Source organism: Scyliorhinus torazame, chromosome 14 (genome assembly GCF_047496885.1).
Source record: "Scyliorhinus torazame isolate Kashiwa2021f chromosome 14, sScyTor2.1, whole genome shotgun sequence".
NCBI classification, from domain to species: domain Eukaryota; kingdom Metazoa; phylum Chordata; class Chondrichthyes; order Carcharhiniformes; family Scyliorhinidae; genus Scyliorhinus; species Scyliorhinus torazame.
The window spans coordinates 13,973,470-13,996,262 of NC_092720.1; positions in this window are offsets into that span (position 1 = coordinate 13,973,470).

Here is a 22,793-nt window from a genome sequence, read left to right on the forward strand (position 1 = left end):
GTACTGTACCCCAGTGTTATACGGTGACAGACCCGTCCCCACCAGTACTGTACCTCAGTGTTACAAAATAACAGACCCGTCCTCACCAGTACAGTACCCCAGTGTTATACAGTGACAGACCCATCCCCACCAGCACTGTACCCCAGTGTTATACAGTGACAGACCCGTCCCCACCAGTACTATACCCCAGTGTTATACAGTGACAGACCCGTCCCCACCAGTACTGTACCCCAGTGTTACAAAATAACAGACCCGTCCTCACCAGTACAGTACCCCAGTGTTATACAGTGACAGACCCGTCCCCACCAGTACTGAACCCCAGTGTTTTCCAGTGACAGACCCGTCCCCACCAGCACTGTCCCCAAGTGTTGTACAGTGACAGACCCGTCCCCACCAGTACTGTACCCCAGTGACATACAGTGACAGGCCCGTCCCCACCAGTATTGTAACCCAGTGTTATACAGTGACAGACCCGTCCCCACCAGTACTGTACCCCAGTGTTATACAGTGACAGACCCGTCCCCACCAGTACTGTACATCAGTGTTATACAGTGACAGACACATCCCCACCAGTACAGTACCCCAGTGTTATACAGTGACACCCACTCCCCACCAGTACTGTACCCCAGTGTTATACAGTGACAGACGCGTCCTCACCAGTACTGTACCCCAGTGTTATACAGTGACAGACCCACTCCCCACCAGTACTGTACCCCAGTGTTATACAGTGACAGACCCGTTCCCACCAGTACTGTACCCCAGTGTTATACAGTGACAGACCCGTCCCCACCAGTACTGTACCTCAGTGTTATACAGTGACAGACCCATCCCCACCAGTACTGTACCCCAGTGTTATACAGTGACAGACCCGTCCCCACCAGTACAGTACCCCAGTGTTGTACAGTGACAGACCCGTCCCCACCAGTACTGTACCTCAGTGTTATACAGTGACAGACCCATCCCAACCAGTACTGTACCCCAGTGTTATACAGTGACAGACCTGCCCCCACCAGTACTGTACCCCAGTGTTATACAGTGACAAACCCGTTCCCACTAGTTCTGTACCCCAGTGTTATACAGTGACAGACCCGTCCCCACCAGTACTGTACCCCAGTGTTATACAGTGACAGACCCGTCCCCACCAGTACTGTACCCCAGTGTTATACAGTGACGGACCGGTCCCCACCAGTACTGTACCCCAGTGTTATACAGTAACAGACCCATCGCCACCAGTACTGTACCCCAGTGTTATACAGATCCATCCGCACCAGTACTGTACCCCAGTGTTATACAGTGACAGACCCGCCCCCACCAGTACTGTACCCCAGTGTTATACAGTGACAGAACCGTCCCCACCAGTACTGTATCCCAGTGTTATACAGTGACAGACCCGTCCCCACCAGTACTGTACCCCAGTGTTATACAGTGGCAGACCCGTCCCCACCAGTACTGCACCCCAGTGTTATACAGTGACAGACCCGTCCACACCAGTACTGTACCCCAGTGTTACAAAATAACAGACCCGTCCTCACCAGTACTGTACCCCAGTGTTATACAGTGACAGACCCGTCCCCACCAGTACTGTACCCCAGTGTTATACAGTGACAGACCCGTCCCCACCAGTACTGTACCTCAGTGTTATACAGTGGCAGACCCGTCCCCACCAGTACTGTACCCCAGTGTTATAGAGTGACAGACCCGTCCCCACCAGTACTGTACCCCAGTGTTATACAGTGACAGACCCGTCCCCACCAGTACTGTACCCCAGTGTTACAAAATGACAGACCCGTCCTCAGCAGTACAGTACCCCAGTGTTATACAGTGACAGACCCGTCCCCACCAGCACTGTACCCCAGTGTTATACAGTGACAGACCTGTCCCCACCAGTGTTGTACCCCAGTGTTATACAGTGACAGACCCGTCCCCACCAGTACTGTACCCCAGTGTTATAGAGTGACAGACCCATCCCCACCAGTACTGTACCTCAGTGTTATACAATGACAGACCCGTCCCCACCAGTACTGTACCCCAGTGTTACAAAATGACAGACCCGTCCTCAGCAGTACAGTACCCCAGTGTTATACAGCGACAGACCCATCCCCACCAGTACTGTACCCCAGTGTTATACAGTGACAGACCCGTCCCCACCAGTACTGTACCCCAGTGTTATACAGTGACAGACCCATCCCTGCCAGTACTGTACCCCAGTGTTATACAGTGACAGACCCATCCCCACCTGTACCCCAGTGTTATACAGTGACAGACACGTCCCCACCAGTACTATTCCCCAGTGTTATACAGTGGCAGACCCGTCCCCACCAGTACTGTACCCCAGTGTTTTACAGTGACAGACCCGTCCCCACGAGTACTGTACCCCAGTGTTGTACAGCGACAGACCCCTCCCCACCAGTACTGTACCCCAGTGTTATACAGTGACAGACCCGTCCCCACCAATATTGTACCCCAGTGTTATACAGTGACTGACCTGTCCCCACCAGTACTGTACCGCAGTCTTATACAGTGACAGCCTTGTCCCCACCAGTACTGTAACCCAGTGTTATACAGTGACTGACCTGTCCCCACTAGTACTGTACCCCAGTGTTATACAGTGACAGACTCATCCCCACCAGTACTGTACCCCAGTGTTATACAGTGACACACCCGTCCCCACCAGCACTGTATCCCAGTGTTATACAGTGACAGACCCGTCCCCACCAGTACTGTACCCCAGTGTTATACAGTGACAGACCCGTCCCCACCAGTACTGAACCCCAGTGTTTTCCAGTGACAGACCCGTCCCCACCAGCACTGTCCCCAAGTGTTGTACAGTGACAGACCCGTCCCCACCAGTACTGTACCCCAGTGACATACAGTGACAGACCCGTCCCCACCAGTATTGTAACCCAGTGTTATACAGTGACAGACCCATCCCCACCAGTACTGCACCCCTGTGTTATACAGTGACAGAACCGTCCCCACGAGTACTGTACACCAGTGTTATACAGTGACAGACACAGCCCCACCAGTACAGTACCCCAGTGTTATACAGTGACACCCACTCCCCACCAGTACTGTACCCCAGTGTTATACAGTGACAGACGCGTCCTCACCAGTACTGTACCCCAGTGTTATACAGTGACAGACCCACTCCCCACCAGTACTGTACCCCAGTGTTATACAGTGACAGACCCGTTCCCACCAGTACTGTACCTCAGTGTTATACAGTGACAGACCCATCCCTACCTGTACTGTATCCCAGTGTTATACAGTGACAGACCCGTCCCCACCAGTACAGTACCCCAGTGTTATACAGTGACAGACCCGTCCCCACCAGTACTGTACCTCAGTGTTATACAGTGGCAGACCCGCCCCCACCAGTACTGTACCCCAGTGTTATACAGTGACAGAACCGTCCCCACCAGTACTGTATCCCAGTGTTATACAGTGACAGACCCGTCCCCACCAGGACAGTACCCCAGTGTTATACAGTGAGAGACCCGTCCCCACCAGTACTGTACCTCAGTGTTATACAGTGGCAGACCCGTCCCCACCAGTACTGTACCCCAGTGTTATACAGTGACAGACCCGTCCACATCAGTACTGTACCCCAGTGCTACAAAATAACAGACCCGTCCTCACCTGTACAGTACCCCAGTGTTATACAGAGACAGACCCGTCCCCACCAGTACTGTACCCCAGTGTTATACAGTGACAGACCCATCCCCACCAGTACTGTACCCCAGTGTTATACAGTGACAGACCCGTCCCCACCAGTACTGTACCCCAGTGTTATACGGTGACAGACCCGTCCCCACCAGTACTGTACCTCAGTGTTACAAAATAACAGACCCGTCCTCACCAGTACAGTACCCCAGTGTTATACAGTGACAGACCCATCCCCACCAGCACTGTACCCCAGTGTTATACAGTGACAGACCCGTCCCCACCAGTACTGTACCCCAGTGTTATACAGTGACAGACCCGTCCCCACCAGTACTGTACCCCAGTGTTACAAAATAACAGACCCGTCCTCACCAGTACAGTACCCCAGTGTTATACAGTGACAGACCCGTCCCCACCAGTACTGAACCCCAGTGTTTTCCAGTGACAGACCCGTCCCCACCAGCACTGTCCCCAAGTGTTGTACAGTGACAGACCCGTCCCCACCAGTACTGTACCCCAGTGACATACAGTGACAGGCCCGTCCCCACCAGTATTGTAACCCAGTGTTATACAGTGACAGACCCGTCCCCACCAGTACTGCACCCCTGTGTTATACAGTGACAGACCCGTCCCCACCAGTACTGTACACCAGTGTTATACAGTGACAGACACATCCCCACCAGTACAGTACCCCAGTGTTATACAGTGACACCCACTCCCCACCAGTACTGTACCCCAGTGTTATACAGTGACAGACGCGTCCTCACCAGTACTGTACCCCAGTGTTATACAGTGACAGACCCACTCCCCACCAGTACTGTACCCCAGTGTTATACAGTGACAGACCCGTTCCCACCAGTACTGTACCCCAGTGTTATACAGTGACAGACCCGTCCCCACCAGTACTGTACCCCAGTGTTATACAGTGGCAGACCCGCCCCCACCAGTACTGTACCCCAGTGTTATACAGTGACAGAACCGTCCCCACCAGTACTGTATCCCAGTGTTATACAGTGACAGACCCGTCCCCACCAGGACAGTACCCCAGTGTTATACAGTGACAGACCCTTCCCCACCAGTACTGTACCTCAGTGTTATACAGTGACAGACCCTTCCCCACCAGTACTGTACCCCAGTGTTATGCAGTGACAGACCCGTCCACACCAGTACTGTACCCCAGTGTTACAAAATAACAGACCCGTCCTCACCAGTACAGTACCCCAGTGTTATACAGTGACAGACCCATCCCCACCAGTACTGTACCCCAGTGTTATACAGTGACAGACCCGTCCCCACCAGGACTGTACCTCAGTGTTACAAAATAACAGACCCGTCCCCACCAGTACTGTACCACAGTGTTATACAGTGACAGACCTGTCCCCACCAGTACAGTACCCCAGTGTTATACAGTGACAGACCCATCCCCACCAGTACTGTACCCCAGTGTTATACAGTGACAGACCCGTCCCCACCAGTACTGTGCCCCAGTGTTATACAGTGACAGACCCGTCCCCACCAGTACTGTACCCCAGTGTTACAAAATAACAGAACCGTCCTCACCAGTACAGTACCCCAGTGTTATACAGTGACAGACCCGTCCCCACCAGTACTGTACCCCAGTGTTATACAGTGACAGACCCGTCCCCACCAGTACTGTACCCCAGTGTTATACAGTGACAGACCTGTCCCCACCAGTACTGTACCCCAGTGTTATAGAGTGACAGACCCATCCCCACCAGTACTGTACCTCAGTGTTATAAAATGACAGACCCGTCCCCACCAGTAGTGTACCCCAGTGTTACAAAATGACAGACCCGTCCTCAGCAGTACAGTACCCCAGTGTTATACAGTGACAGACCCGTCCCCACCAGTACTGTACCCCAGTGTTATACAGTGACAGACCTGTCCCCACCAGTGTTGTACCCCAGTGTTATACAGTGACAGACCCGTCCCCACCAGTACTGTACCCCAGTGTTATAGAGTGACAGACCCATCCCCACCAGACTGTACCTCAGTGTTATACAGTTACAGAACTATCCCCACCAGTACTGTACCCCAGTGTTATACAGTGACAGACCCACTCCCCACCAGTACTGTACCCCAGTGTTATACAGTGACAGACCCGTCCCCACCAGTACTGTACCCCAGTGTTATACAGTGACAGACCTGTCCCCACAAGTGCTGTACCCCACTGTTATACAATGAAAGACCCATCACCCCCAGTACTGTACCCCAGTGTTATACAGTGACAGACCCATCCCCACGAGAACTGTACCCCAGTGTTATACAGTGACAGACCCGTCCCCACCAGTACTGTACCCCAGTGTGATACAGTGACAGACCTGCCCCCACCAGGACTGTACCCCAGTGTTATACAGTGACAAACCCGTTCCCACTAGTTCTGTACCCCAGTGTTATACAGTGACAGACCCGTCCCCACCAGTACTGTACCCCAGTGTTATACAGTGACAGACCCGTCCCCACCAGTACTGTACCCTAGTGTTATACAGTGACGGACCGGTCCCGACCAGTACTGTACCCCAGTGTTATACAGTAACAGACCCATCGCCACCAGTACTGTACACCAGTGTTAAACAGATCCATCCGCACCAGTACTGTACCCCAGTGTTATACAGTGACAGACCCGTCCCCACCAGTACTGTACCTGTGTTATACAGTGACAGACCCGTCCCCACCAGTACTGTACCCCAGTGTTATACAGTGGCAGACCCGTCCCCACCAGTACTGTACCCCAGTGTTATACAGTGACAGACCCATCCCTGCCAGTACTGTACCCCAGTGTTATACAGTGACAGACCCATCCCCACCTGTACCCCAGTGTTATACAGTGACAGACACGTCCCCACCAGTACTAATCCCCAGTGTTATACAGTGGCAGACCCGTCCCCACCAGTACTGTACCCCAGTGTTTTACAGTGACAGACCCGTCCCCACGAGTACTGTACCCCAGTGTTGTACAGCGACAGACCCCTCCCCACCAGTACTGTACCCCAGTGTTATACAGTGACAGACCCGTCCCCACCAATATTGTACCCCAGTGTTATACAGTGACTGACCTGTCCCCACCAGTACTGTACCGCAGTCTTATACAGTGACAGGCTTGTCCCCACCAGTACTGTACCCCAGTGTTATACAGTGACAGACTCATCCCCACCAGTACTGTACCCCAGTGTTATACAGTGACACACCCGTCCCCACCAGCACTGTATCCCAGTGTTATACAGTGACAGACCCGTCCCCACCAGTACTGTACCCCAGTGTTATACAGTGACAGACCCGTCCCCACCAGTACTGAACCCCAGTGTTTTCCAGTGACAGACCCGTCCCCACCAGCACTGTCCCCAAGTGTTGTACAGTGACAGACCCGTCCCCACCAGTACTGTACCCCAGTGACATACAGTGACAGACCCGTCCCCACCAGTATTGTAACCCAGTGTTATACAGTGACAGACCCGTCCCCACCAGTACTGCACCCCTGTGTTATACAGTGACAGACCCGTCCCCACGAGTACTGTACACCAGTGTTATACAGTGACAGACACATCCCCACCAGTACAGTACCCCAGTGTTATACAGTGACACCCACTCCCCACCAGTACTGTACCCCAGTGTTATACAGTGACAGACACGTCCTCACCAGTACTGTACCCCAGTGTTATACAGTGACAGACCCGCTCCCCACCAGTACTGTACCCCAGTGTTATACAGTGACAGACCCGTTCCCACCAGTACTGTACCCCAGTGTTATACAGTGACAGACCCATCCCTACCTGTACTGTACCCCAGTGTTATACAGTGACAGACCCGTCCCCACCAGTACAGTACCCCAGTGTTACAAAATAACAGACCCGTCCTCACCAGTACTGTACCCCAGTGTTATACAGTGACAGACCCGTCCCCACCAGTACTGTACCCCAGTGTTATACAGTGACAGACCCGTCCCCACCAGTACTGTACCTCAGTGTTATACAGTGGCAGACCCGTCCCCACCAGTACTGTACCCCAGTGTTATAGAGTGACAGACCCGTCCCCACCAGTACTGTACCCCAGTGTTATACAGTGACAGACCCGTCCCCACCAGTACTGTACCCCAGTGTTACAAAATGACAGACCCGTCCTCAGCAGTACAGTACCCCAGTGTTATACAGTGACAGACCCGTCCCCACCAGCACTGTACGCCAGTGTTATACAGTGACAGACCTGTCCCCACCAGTGTTGTACCCCAGTGTTATACAGTGACAGACCCGTCCCCACCAGTACTGTACCCCAGTGTTATAGAGTGACAGACCCATCCCCACCAGTACTGTACCTCAGTGTTATACAATGACAGACCCGTCCCCACCAGTACTGTACCCCAGTGTTACAAAATGACAGACCCGTCCTCAGCAGTACAGTACCCCAGTGTTATACAGCGACAGACCCATCCCCACCAGTACTGTACCCCAGTGTTATACAGTGACAGACCCGTCCCCACCAGTACTGTACCCCAGTGTTATACAGTGACAGACCCATCCCTGCCAGTACTGTACCCCAGTGTTATACAGTGACAGACCCATCCCCACCTGTACCCCAGTGTTATACAGTGACAGACACGTCCCCACCAGTACTATTCCCCAGTGTTATACAGTGGCAGACCCGTCCCCACCAGTACTGTACCCCAGTGTTTTACAGTGACAGACCCGTCCCCACGAGTACTGTACCCCAGTGTTGTACAGCGACAGACCCCTCCCCACCAGTACTGTACCCCAGTGTTATACAGTGACAGACCCGTCCCCACCAATATTGTACCCCAGTGTTATACAGTGACTGACCTGTCCCCACCAGTACTGTACCGCAGTCTTATACAGTGACAGGCTTGTCCCCACCAGTACTGTAACCCAGTGTTATACAGTGACTGACCTGTCCCCACTAGTACTGTACCCCAGTGTTATACAGTGACAGACTCATCCCCACCAGTACTGTACCCCAGTGTTATACAGTGACACACCCGTCCCCACCAGCACTGTATCCCAGTGTTATACAGTGACAGACCCATCCCCACCAGTACTGTACCCCAGTGTTATACAGTGACAGACCCGTCCCCACCAGTACTGAACCCCAGTGTTTTCCAGTGACAGACCCGTCCCCACCAGCACTGTCCCCAAGTGTTGTACAGTGACAGACCCGTCCCCACCAGTACTGTACCCCAGTGACATACAGTGACAGACCCGTCCCCACCAGTATTGTAACCCAGTGTTATACAGTGACAGACCCATCCCCACCAGTACTGCACCCCTGTGTTATACAGTGACAGAACCGTCCCCACGAGTACTGTACACCAGTGTTATACAGTGACAGACACATCCCCACCAGTACAGTACCCCAGTGTTATACAGTGACACCCACTCCCCACCAGTACTGTACCCCAGTGTTATACAGTGACAGACGCGTCCTCACCAGTACTGTACCCCAGTGTTATACAGTGACAGACCCACTCCCCACCAGTACTGTACCCCAGTGTTATACAGTGACAGACCCGTTCCCACCAGTACTGTACCTCAGTGTTATACAGTGACAGACCCATCCCTACCTGTACTGTATCCCAGTGTTATACAGTGACAGACCCGTCCCCACCAGTACAGTACCCCAGTGTTATACAGTGACAGACCCGTCCCCACCAGTACTGTACCTCAGTGTTATACAGTGGCAGACCCGCCCCCACCAGTACTGTACCCCAGTGTTATACAGTGACAGAACCGTCCCCACCAGTACTGTATCCCAGTGTTATACAGTGACAGACCCGTCCCCACCAGGACAGTACCCCAGTGTTATTCAGTGAGAGACCCGTCCCCACCAGTACTGTACCTCAGTGTTATACAGTGGCAGACCCGTCCCCACCAGTACTGTACCCCAGTGTTATACAGTGACAGACCCGTCCACACCAGTACTGTACCCCAGTGCTACAAAATAACAGACCCGTCCTCACCTGTACAGTACCCCAGTGTTATACAGTGACAGACCCGTCCCCACCAGTACTGTACCCCAGTGTTATACAGTGACAGACCCATCCCCACCAGTACTGTACCCCAGTGTTATACAGTGACAGACCCGTCCCCACCAGTACTGTACCCCAGTGTTATACTGTGACAGACCCGTCCCCACCAGTACTGTACCTCAGTGTTACAAAATAACAGACCCGTCCTCACCAGTACAGTACCCCAGTGTTATACAGTGACAGACCCATCCCCACCAGCACTGTACCCCAGTGTTATACAGTGACAGACCCGTCCCCACCAGTACTGTACCCCAGTGTTATACAGTGACAGACCCGTCCCCACCAGTACTGTACCCCAGTGTTACAAAATAACAGACCCGTCCTCACCAGTACAGTACCCCAGTGTTATACAGTGACAGACCCGTCCCCACCAGTACTGAACCCCAGTGTTTTCCAGTGACAGACCCGTCCCCACCAGCACTGTCCCCAAGTGTTGTACAGTGACAGACCCGTCCCCACCAGTACTGTACCCCAGTGACATACAGTGACAGGCCCGTCCCCACCAGTATTGTAACCCAGTGTTATACAGTGACAGACCCGTCCCCACCAGTACTGCACCCCTGTGTTATACAGTGACAGACCCGTCCCCACCAGTACTGTACACCAGTGTTATACAGTGACAGACACATCCCCACCAGTACAGTACCCCAGTGTTATACAGTGACACCCACTCCCCACCAGTACTGTACCCCAGTGTTATACAGTGACAGACGCGTCCTCACCAGTACTGTACCCCAGTGTTATACAGTGACAGACCCACTCCCCACCAGTACTGTACCCCAGTGTTATACAGTGACAGACCCGTTCCCACCAGTACTGTACCCCAGTGTTATACAGTGACAGACCCGTCCCCACCAGTACTGTACCCCAGTGTTATACAGTGGCAGACCCGCCCCCACCAGTACTGTACCCCAGTGTTATACGGTGACAGAACCGTCCCCACCAGTACTGTATCCCAGTGTTATACAGTGACAGACCCGTCCCCACCAGGACAGTACCCCAGTGTTATACAGTGACAGACCCGTCCCCACCAGTACTGTACCTCAGTGTTATACAGTGACAGACCCTTCCCCACCAGTACTGTACCCCAGTGTTATGCAGTGACAGACCCGTCCACACCAGTACTGTACCCCAGTGTTACAAAATAACAGACCCGTCCTCACCAGTACAGTACCCCAGTGTTATACAGTGACAGACCCGTCCCCACCAGTACTGTACCCCAGTGTTATACAGTGACAGACCCATCCCCACCAGTACTGTACCCCAGTGTTATACAGTGACAGACCCGTCCCCACCAGGACTGTACCTCAGTGTTACAAAATAACAGACCCGTCCCCACCAGTACTGTACCACAGTGTTATACAGTGACAGACCTGTCCCCACCAGTACAGTACCCCAGTGTTATACAGTGACAGACCCATCCCCACCAGTACTGTACCCCAGTGTTATACAGTGACAGACCCGTCCCCACCAGTACTGTGCCCCAGTGTTATACAGTGACAGACCCGTCCCCACCAGTACTGTACCCCAGTGTTACAAAATAACAGAACCGTCCTCACCAGTACAGTACCCCAGTGTTATACAGTGACAGACCCGTCCCCACCAGTACTGTACCCCAGTGTTATACAGTGACAGACCCGTCCCCACCAGTACTGTACCCCAGTGTTATACAGTGACAGACCCATCCCCACCAGTACTGTACCCCAGTGTTATACAGTGACAGACCCGTCCCCACCAGTACTGTACCCCAGTGTTATACAGTGACAGACCTGTCCCCACCAGTACTGTACCCCAGTGTTATAGAGTGACAGACCCATCCCCACCAGTACTGTACCTCAGTGTTATAAAATGACAGACCCGTCCCCACCAGTACTGTACCCCAGTGTTACAAAATGACAGACCCGTCCTCAGCAGTACAGTACCCCAGTGTTATACAGTGACAGACCCGTCCCCACCAGTACTGTACCCCAGTGTTATACAGTGACAGAACTGTCCCCACCAGTGTTGTACCCCAGTGTTATACAGTGACAGACCCGTCCCCACCAGTACTGTACCCCAGTGTTATAGAGTGACAGACCCATCCCCACCAGTACTGTACCTCAGTGTTATACAGTTACAGAACTATCCCCACCAGTACTGTACCCCAGTGTTATACAGTGACAGACCCACTCCCCACCAGTACTGTACCCCAGTGTTATACAGTGACAGACCCGTCCCCACCAGTACTGTACCTCAGTGTTATACAGTGGCAGACCCGTCCCCACCAGTACTGTACCCCAGTGTTATAGAGTGACAGACCCGTCCCCACCAGTACTGTACCCCAGTGTTATACAGTGACAGACCCGTCCCCACCAGTACAGTACCCCAGTGTTATACAGTGACAGACCTGTCCCCACAAGTGCTGTACCCCACTGTTATACAATGAAAGACCCATCACCCCCAGTACTGTACCCCAGTGTTATACAGTGACAGACCCATCCCCACGAGAACTGTACCCCAGTGTTATACAGTGACAGACCCGTCCCCACCAGTACTGTACCCCAGTGTGATACAGTGACAGACCTGCCCCCACCAGTACTGTACCCCAGTGTTATACAGTGACAAACCCGTTCCCACTAGTTCTGTACCCCAGTGTTATACAGTGACAGACCCGTCCCCACCAGTACTGTACCCCAGTGTTATACAGTGACAGACCCGTCCCCACCAGTACTGTACCCTAGTGTTATACAGTGACGGACCGGTCCCCACCAGTACTGTACCCCAGTGTTATACAGTAACAGACCCATCGCCACCAGTACTGTACACCAGTGTTAAACAGATCCATCCGCACCAGTACTGTACCCCAGTGTTATACAGTGACAGACCCGTCCCCACCAGTACTGTACCTGTGTTATACAGTGACAGACCCGTCCCCACCAGTACTGTACCCCAGTGTTATACAGTGGCAGACCCGTCCCCACCAGTACTGTACCCCAGTGTTATACAGTGACAGACCCATCCCTGCCAGTACTGTACCCCAGTGTTATACAGTGACAGACCCATCCCCACCTGTACCCCAGTGTTATACAGTGACAGACACGTCCCCACCAGTACTAATCCCCAGTGTTATACAGTGGCAGACCCGTCCCCACCAGTACTGTACCCCAGTGTTTTACAGTGACAGACCCGTCCCCACGAGTACTGTACCCCAGTGTTGTACAGCGACAGACCCCTCCCCACCAGTACTGTACCCCAGTGTTATACAGTGACAGACCCGTCCCCACCAATATTGTACCCCAGTGTTATACAGTGACTGACCTGTCCCCACCAGTACTGTACCGCAGTCTTATACAGTGACAGGCTTGTCCCCACCAGTACTGTAACCCAGTGTTATACAGTGACTGACCTGTCCCCACTAGTACTGTACCCCAGTGTTATACAGTGACAGACTCATCCCCACCAGTACTGTACCCCAGTGTTATACAGTGACACACCCGTCCCCACCAGCACTGTATCCCAGTGTTATACAGTGACAGACCCGTCCCCACCAGTACTGTACCCCAGTGTTATACAGTGACAGACCCGTCCCCACCAGTACTGAACCCCAGTGTTTTCCAGTGACAGACCCGTCCCCACCAGCACTGTCCCCAAGTGTTGTACAGTGACAGACCCGTCCCCACCAGTACTGTACCCCAGTGACATACAGTGACAGACCCGTCCCCACCAGTATTGTAACCCAGTGTTATACAGTGACAGACCCGTCCCCACCAGTACTGCACCCCTGTGTTATACAGTGACAGACCCGTCCCCACGAGTACTGTACACCAGTGTTATACAGTGACAGACACATCCCCACCAGTACAGTACCCCAGTGTTATACAGTGACACCCACTCCCCACCAGTACTGTACCCCAGTGTTATACAGTGACAGACACGTCCTCACCAGTACTGTACCCCAGTGTTATACAGTGACAGACCCACTCCCCACCAGTACTGTACCCCAGTGTTATACAGTGACAGACCCGTTCCCACCAGTACTGTACCTCAGTGTTATACAGTGACAGACCCATCCCTACCTGTACTGTACCCCAGTGTTATACAGTGACAGACCCGTCCCCACCAGTACAGTACCCCAGTGTTATACAGTGACAGACCCGTCCCCACCAGTACTGTACCTCAGTGTTATACAGTGGCAGACCCGCCTCCACCAGTACTGTACCCCAGTGTTATATACAGTGACAGAACCGTCCCCACCAGTACTGTATCCCAGTGTTATACAGTGACAGACCCGTCCCCACCAGGTCAGTACCCCAGTGTTATACAGTGACAGACCCGTCCCCACCAGTACTGTACCTCAGTGTTATACAGTGGCAGACCCGTCCCCACCAGTACTGTACCCCAGTGTTATACAGTGACAGACCCGTCCACACCAGTACTGTACCCCAGTGCTACAAAATAACAGACCCGTCCTCACCTGTACAGTACCCCAGTGTTATACAGTGACAGACCCGTCCCCTCCAGTACTGTACCCCAGTGTTATACAGTGACAGACCCATCCCCACCAGTACTGTACCCCAGTGTTATACAGTGACAGACCCGTCCCCACCAGTACTGTACCCCAGTGTTATACTGTGACAGACCCGTCCCCACCAGTACTGTACCTCAGTGTTACAAAATAACAGACCCGTCCTCACCAGTACAGTACCCCAGTGTTATACAGTGACAGACCCATCCCCACCAGCACTGTACCCCAGTGTTATACAATGACAGACCCGTCCCCACCAGTACTGTACCCCAGTGTTATACAGTGACAGACCCGTCCCCACCAGTACTGTACCCCAGTGTTACAAAATAACAGACCCGTCCTCACCAGTACAGTACCCCAGTGTTATACAGTGACAGACCCGTCCCCACCAGTACTGAACCCCAGTGTTGTCCAATGTCAGACCCGTCCCCACCAGCACTGTCCCCAAGTGTTGTACAGTGACAGACCCGTCCCCACCAGTACTGTACCCCAGTGACATACAGTGACAGGCCCGTCCCCACCAGTATTGTAACCCAGTGTTGTACAGTGACAGACCCGTCCCCACCAGTACTGCACCCCTGTGTTATACAGTGACAGACCCGTCCCCACCAGTACTGTACACCAGTGTTATACAGTGACAGACACATCCCCACCAGTACAGTACCCCAGTGTTATACAGTGACACCCACTCCCCACCAGTACTGTACCCCAGTGTTATACAGTGACAGACGCGTCCTCACCAGTACTGTACCCCAGTGTTATACAGTGACAGACCCACTCCCCACCAGTACTGTACCCCAGTGTTATACAGTGACAGACCCGTTCCCACCAGTACTGTACCTCAGTGTTATACAGTGACAGACCCATCCCCACCAGTACTGTACCCCAGTGTTATACAGTGGCAGACCCGCCCCCACCAGTACTGTACCCCAGTGTTATACAGTGACAGAACCGTCCCCACCAGTACTGTACCCCAGTGTTATACAGTGACAGACCCGTCCCCACCAGTACTGTACCTCAGTGTTATACAGTGACAGACCCTTCCCCACCAGTACTGTACCCCAGTGTTATGCAGTGACTGACCCGTCCCCACCAGTACTGTACCCCAGTGTTATACAGTGACAGACCGATCCCCACAAGTACTGTACCCCAGTGTTATACAGTGACAGACCCGTCCCCAACAGTACTGTGCCCCAGTGTTATACAGTGACAGACCCGTCCCCACCAGTACTGTACCCCAGTGTTACAAAATAACAGAACCGTCCTCACCAGTACAGTACTCCAGTGTTATACAGTGACAGACCCGTCCCCACCAGTACTGTACCCCAGTGTTATACAGTGACAGACCCATCCCCACCAGCACTGTACCCCAGTGTTATACAGTGACAGACCCGTCCCCACCAGTACTGTACCTCAGTGTTATAAAATGACAGACCCGTCCCCACCAGTACTGTACCCCAGTGTTATACAGTGACAGACCCGTCCTCAGCAGTACAGTACCCCAGTGTTATACAGTGACAGACCCATCCCCACCAGTACTGTACCTCAGTGTTATAAAATGACAGACCCGTCCCCACCAGTACTGTACCCCAGTGTTATACAGTGACAGACCCGTCCTCAGCAGTACAGTACCCCAGTGTTATACAGTGACAGAACCGTCCCCACCAGTACAGTACCCCAGTGTTATACAGTGACAGACCTGTCCCCACCAGTGTTGTACCCCAGTGTTATACAGTGACAGACCCGTCCCCACCAGGACTGTACCTCAGTGTTATACAGTGACAGACCCGTCCCCACCAGTACTGTACCCCAGTGTTATAGAGTGACAGACCCATCCCCACCAGTACTGTACCTCAGTGTTATACAGTTACAGAACTATCCCCACCAGTACTGTACCCCAGTGTTATACAGTGACAGACCCACTCCCCACCAGTACTGTACCCCAGTGTTATACAGTGACAGACCCATCCCCACCAGTACTGTACCCCAGTGTTATACAGTGACAGACCTGTCCCCACGAGTACTGTACCCCAGTGTTATACAGTGACAGACCCATCCCCACCAGTACTGTACCCCAGTGTTATACAATGACAGACCCATCCCCACCTGTACTGTACCCCAGTGTTGTACAGTGACAGACCCGTCCCCACCAGTACTGTACCCCAGTGTTATACAGTGACAGACCCACTCCCCACCAGTACTGTACCCCTCTGTTATACAGTGACAGACCCATCCCCACCAGTACTGTACCCCAGTGTTATACAGTGACAGACCCGTCCCCACCAGTACTGTACATCAGTGTTATTCAGTGACAGACACATCCCCACCAGTACAGTACCCCAGTGTTATACAGTGACACCCACTCCCCACCAGTACTGTACCCCAGTGTTATACAGTGACAGACGCGTCCTCACCAGTACTGTACCCCAGTGTTATACAGTGACAGACCCACTCCCCACCAGTACTGTACCCCAGTGTTATACAGCGACAGACCCGTTCCCACCAGTACTGTACCCCAGTGTTATACAGTGACAGACCCATCCCCACCAGTACTGTACCCCAGTGTTATACAGTGACAGACCCGTCCCCACCAGTACTGTACCCCAGTGTTATACAGTGACAGACCCATCCCCACCAGTACTGTACCCCAGTGTTATACAGTGACAGACCCGTCCCCACCAGTACTGTACCCCAGTGTTATACAGTGACAGACCCGTCCCCACCAGTACTGTACCCCAGTGTTATACAGTGACAGACCCATCCCCACCAGTACTGTACCCCAGTGTTATACAGTGACAGACCCACTCCCCACCAGTACTGTACCCCAGTGTTATACAGTGACAGACCCGTCCCCACCAGTACTGTACCTCAGTGTTATACAGTGACAGACCCATCCCCACCAGTACTGTACCCCACTGTTATACAGTGACAGACCCGTCCCCACCAGTACTGTACCCCAGTGTTATACAGTGACAGACCCGTCCCCACCAGTACTGTACCCCAGTGTTATACAGTGACAGACCCATCCCCACCAGTACTGTACTCCAGTGCTATACAGTGACAGACCCGTCCCCACCAGTACTGTACCCCAGTGTTATACAGTGACAGACCCATCCCCACCAGTACTGTACTCCAGTGCTATACAGTGACAGACCCGTCCCCACCAGTACTGTACCTCAGTGTTATACAGTGGCAGACCCGCCCCCACCAGTACTGTACCCCAGTGTTATACAGTGACAGACCCGTCCCCACCAGTACTGTACCCCAGTGTTATTCAGTGACAGACCCATCCCCACCAGTACTGTACCTCATTGTTATACAATGACAGACCCGTCCCCACCAGTACTGTACCTCAGTGTTATACAATGACAGACCCGTCCCCACCAGTACTGTACCTCAGTGTTATACAATGACAGACCCGTCCCCACCAGTACTGTACCCCAGTGTTATACAGTGACAGACCCATCCCCACCAGTACTGTACCCCAGTGTTATACAGTGACAGACCTGTCCCCACCAGTACTGTACCCCAGTGTTATACAGTGACAGACCTGTCCCCACCAGTACTGTACCCCAGTGTTATAGAGTGACAGACCCATCCCCACCAGTACTGTACCCCAGTGTTATACAGTGACAGACCCGTCCCCACCAGTACTGTACCCCAGTGTTATACAGTGACAGACCCGTCCCCACCAGTACTGTGCCCCAGTGTTATACAGTGAGAGACCCGTCCCCACCAGTACTGTACCCCAGTGTTATACAGTGACTGACCCGTCCCCACCAGTACTGTACCCCAGTGTTATAGAGTGACAGACCCATCCCCACCAGTACTGTACTTCAGTGTTATACAATGACAGATGCGTCCCCACCAGTACTGTACCCCAGTGTTACAAAATGACAGACCCGTCCTCAGCAGTACAGTACCCCAGTGTTATACAGCGACAGACCCGTCCCCACCAGTACTGTACCCCAGTGTTATACAGTGACAGACCCGTCCCCACCAGTACAGTACCCCAGTGTTATACAGTGACAGACCTGTCCCCACCAGTGCTGTACCCCACTGTTATACAATGAAAGACCCATCACCCCCAGTACTGTACCCCAGTGTTATACAGTGACAGACCCATCCCCACGAGAACTGTATCCCAGTGTTATACAGTGACAGACCCGTCCCCACCAGTACTGTACCCCAGTGTTATACAGTGACAGACCTGCCCCCACCAGTACTGTACCCCAGTGTTATACAGTGTCAAACCCGTTCCCACTAGTTCTGTACCCCAGTGTTATACAGTGACAGACCCGTCCCCACCAGTACTGTACCCCAGTGTTATACAGTGACAGACCCGTCCCCACCAGTACTGTACCCCAGTGTTATACAGTGACGGACCGGTCCCCACCAGTACTGTACCCCAGTGTTATACAGTAACAGACCCATCGCCACCAGTACTGTACCCCAGTGTTACACAGATCCATCCGCCCCAGTACTGTACCCCAGTGTTATACAGTGACAGACCCGTCCCCACCAGTACTGTACCTGTGTTATACAGTGACAGACCCGTCCCCACCAGTATTGTACCCCAGTGTTATACAGTGACAGACACATCCCCACCAGTACTGTACCCCAGTGTTATACAGTGACAGACCCATCCCCGCCAGTACTGTACCCCAGTGTTATACAGTAACAAACCCATCGCCACCAGTACTGTACCCCAGTGTTACACAGATCCATCCGCACCAGTACTGTACCCCAGTGTTATACAGTGACAGACCCGTCCCCACCAGTACTGTACCTGTGTTATACAGTGACAGACCCGTCCCCACCAGCACTGTACCCCAGTGGTAAACAGTGACAGACCCGTCCCCACCAGCACTGTACCCCAGTGTTATACAGTGACAGACACGTCCCCACCAGTATTGTACCCCAGTGTTATACAGTGACAGACCCATCCCCACCTGTACCCCAGTGTTATACAGTGACAGACACGTCCCCACCAGTACTATTCCCCAGTGTTATACAGTGGCAGACCCGTCCCCACCAGTACTGTACCCCAGTGTTTTACAGTGACAGACCCGTCCCCACGAGTACTGTACCCCAGTGTTGTACAGCGACAGACCCCTCCCCACCAGTACTGTACCCCAGTGTTATACAGTGACAGACCCGTCCCCACCAGTATTGTACCCCAGTGTTATACAGTGACTGACCTGTCCCCACCAGTACTGTACCGCAGTCTTATACAGTGACAGGCTTGTCCCCACCAGTACTGTAACCCAGTGCTATACAGTGACTGACCTGTCCCCACTAGTACTGTACCCTAGAGTTATACAGTGACAGACTCATCCCCACCAGTACTGTACCCCAGTGTTATACAGTGACACACCCGTCCCCACCAGCACTGTATCCCAGTGTTATACAGTGACAGACCCGTCCCCACCAGTACTGTACCCCAGTGTTATACAGTGACAGACCCGTCCCCACCAGTACTGAACCCCAGTGTTTTCCAGTGACAGACCCGTCCCCACCAGCACTGTACCCCAGTGACATACAGTGACAGACCCGTCCCCACCAGTACTGTACCCCAGTGTTATACAGTGACAGACCCGTCCCCACCAGTACTGCACCCCTGTGTTATACAGTGACAGACCCGTCCCCACCAGTACTGTACACCAGTGTTATACAGTGACAGACACATCCCCACCAGTACAGTACCCCAGTGTTATACAGTGACACCCACTCCCCACCAGTACTGTACCCCAGTGTTATACAGTGACTGACGCGTCCTCACCAGTACTGTACCCCAGTGTTATACAGTGACAGACCCACTCCCCACCAGTACTGTACCCCAGTGTTATACAGTGACAGACCCGTTCCCACCAGTACTGTACCTCAGTGTTATACAGTGACAGTCCCATCCCCACCTGTACTGTACCCCAGTGTTATACAGTGACAGACCCGTCCCCACCAGTACTGTACCTCAGTGTTATACAGTGGCAGACCCGCCCCCACCAGTACTGTACCCCAGTGTTATACAGTGACAGACCCATCCCCACCTGTACTGTACCCCAGTGTTATACAGTGACAGACCCGTCCCCACCAGTACTGTACCTCAGTGTTATACAGTGACAGAACCGTCCCCACCAGTACTGTATCCCAGTGTTATACAGTGACTGACCCGTCCCCACCAGTACTGTACCCCAGTGTTATACAGTGACAGACCCGTCCCCACCAGTACTGTACCTCAGTGTTATACAGTGACAGAACCGTCCCCACCAGTACTGTATCCCAGTGTTATACAGTGACAGACCCGTCCCCACCAGTACTGTACCTCAGTGTTATACAGTGACAGAACCGTCCCCACCAGTACTGTATCCCAGTGTTATACAGTGACAGACCCGTCCCCACCAGGACAGTACCCCAGTGTTATAGAGTGACAGACACGTCCCCACCAGTACTGTACCCCAGTGTTACAAAATAACAGACCCGTCCTCACCAGTACTGTACCCCAGTGTTATACAGTGACAGACCCATCCCCACCTGTACTGTACCCCAGTGTTATACAGTGACAGACCCGTCCCCACCAGTACTGTACCTCAGTGTTATACAGTGACAGAACCGTCCCCACCAGTACTGTATCCCAGTGTTATACAGTGACTGACCCGTCCCCACCAGTACTGTACCCCAGTGTTATACAGTGACAGACCCGTCCCCACCAGTACTGTACCTCAGTGTTATACAGTGACAGACCCGTCCCCACCAGTACTGTATCCCAGTGTTATACAGTGACTGACCCGTCCCCACCAGTACTGTACCCCAGTGTTATACAGTGACAGACCCATCCCCACCTGTACTGTACCCCAGTGTTATACAGTGACAGACCCATCCCCACCTGTACTGTATCCCAGTGTTATACAGTGACAGACCCGTCCCCACCAGGACAGTACCCCAGTGTTATAGAGTGACAGACACGTCCCCACCAGTACTGTACCCCAGTGTTACAAAATAACAGACCCGTCCTCACCAGTACTGTACCTCAGTGTTATACAGTGACAGACCCATCCCCACCTGTACTGTATCCCAGTGTTATACAGTGACAGACCCATCCCCACCTGTACCCCAGTGTTATACAGTGACAGACCCGTCCCCACCAGTACAGTACCCCAGTGTTATACAGTGACAGACCCGTCCGCACCAGTACTGTACCCCAGTGTTATACAGTGACAGACCCATCCCCACCAGTACTGTACCCCAGTGTTATACAGTGACAGACCCGTCCCCACCAGTCCTGTACCCCAGTGTTATACAGTGACAGACCCGTCCCCACCAGTACTGTACCTCAGTGTTACAAAATAACAGACCCGTCCTCACCAGTACAGTACCCCAGTGTTATACAGTGACAGACCCATCCCCACCAGTACTGTACCCCAGTGTTATACAGTGACAGACACGTCCCCACCAGTACTGTACCCCAGTGTTATACAGTGACAGACCCGTCCCCACCAGTACTGTACCCCAGTGTTACAAAATAACAGACCCGTCCTCACCAGTACAGTACCCCAGTTTTATACAGTGACAGACCCGTCCCCACCAGTACTGAACCCCAGTGTTTTCCAGTGACAGACCCGTCCCCACCAGCACTGTCCCCAAGTGTTGTACAGTGACAGACCCGTCCCCACCAGTACTGTACCCCAGTGACATACAGTGACAGACCCGTCCCCACTAGTATTGTAACCCAGTGTTATACAGTGACAGACCCGTCCCCACCAGTACTGCATCCCTGTGTTATACAGTGACAGACCCGTCCCCACCAGTACTGTACACCAGTGTTATACAGTGACAGACACATCCCCACCAGTACAGTACCCCAGTGTTATACAGTGACACCCACTCCCCACCAGTACTGTACCCCAGTGTTATACAGTGACAGACGCGTCCTCACCAGTACTGTACCCCAGTGTTATACAGTGACAGACCCGTTCCCACCAGTACTGTACCTCAGTGTTATACAGTGACAGACCCATCCCCACCTGTACTGTACCCCAGTGTTATACAGTGACAGAACCACTCCCCACCAGTACTGTACCCCAGTGTTATACAGTGACAGACCCGTTCCCACCAGTACTGTACCTCAGTGTTATACAGTGACAGACCCATCCCCACCTGTACTGTACCCCAGTGTGATACAGTGACAGACCCGTCCCCACCAGTACAGTACCCCAGTGTGATACAGTGACAGACCCGTCCCCACCAGTACAGTACCCCAGTGTGATACAGTGGCAGACCCGCCCCCACCAGTACTGTACCCCAGTGTTATACAGTGACAGACCCATCCCCACCAGTACTGTACCCCAGTGTTATACAGTGACAGACCCATCCCCACCTGTACTGTATCCCAGTGTTATACAGTGACAGACCCATCCCCACCTGTACTGTACCCCAGTGTTATACAGTGACAGACCCGTCCCCACCAGTACAGTACCCCAGTGTTATACAGTGACAGACCCGTCCGCACCAGTACTGTACCCCAGTGTTATACAGTGACAGACCCATCCCCACCAGTACTGTACCCCAGTGTTA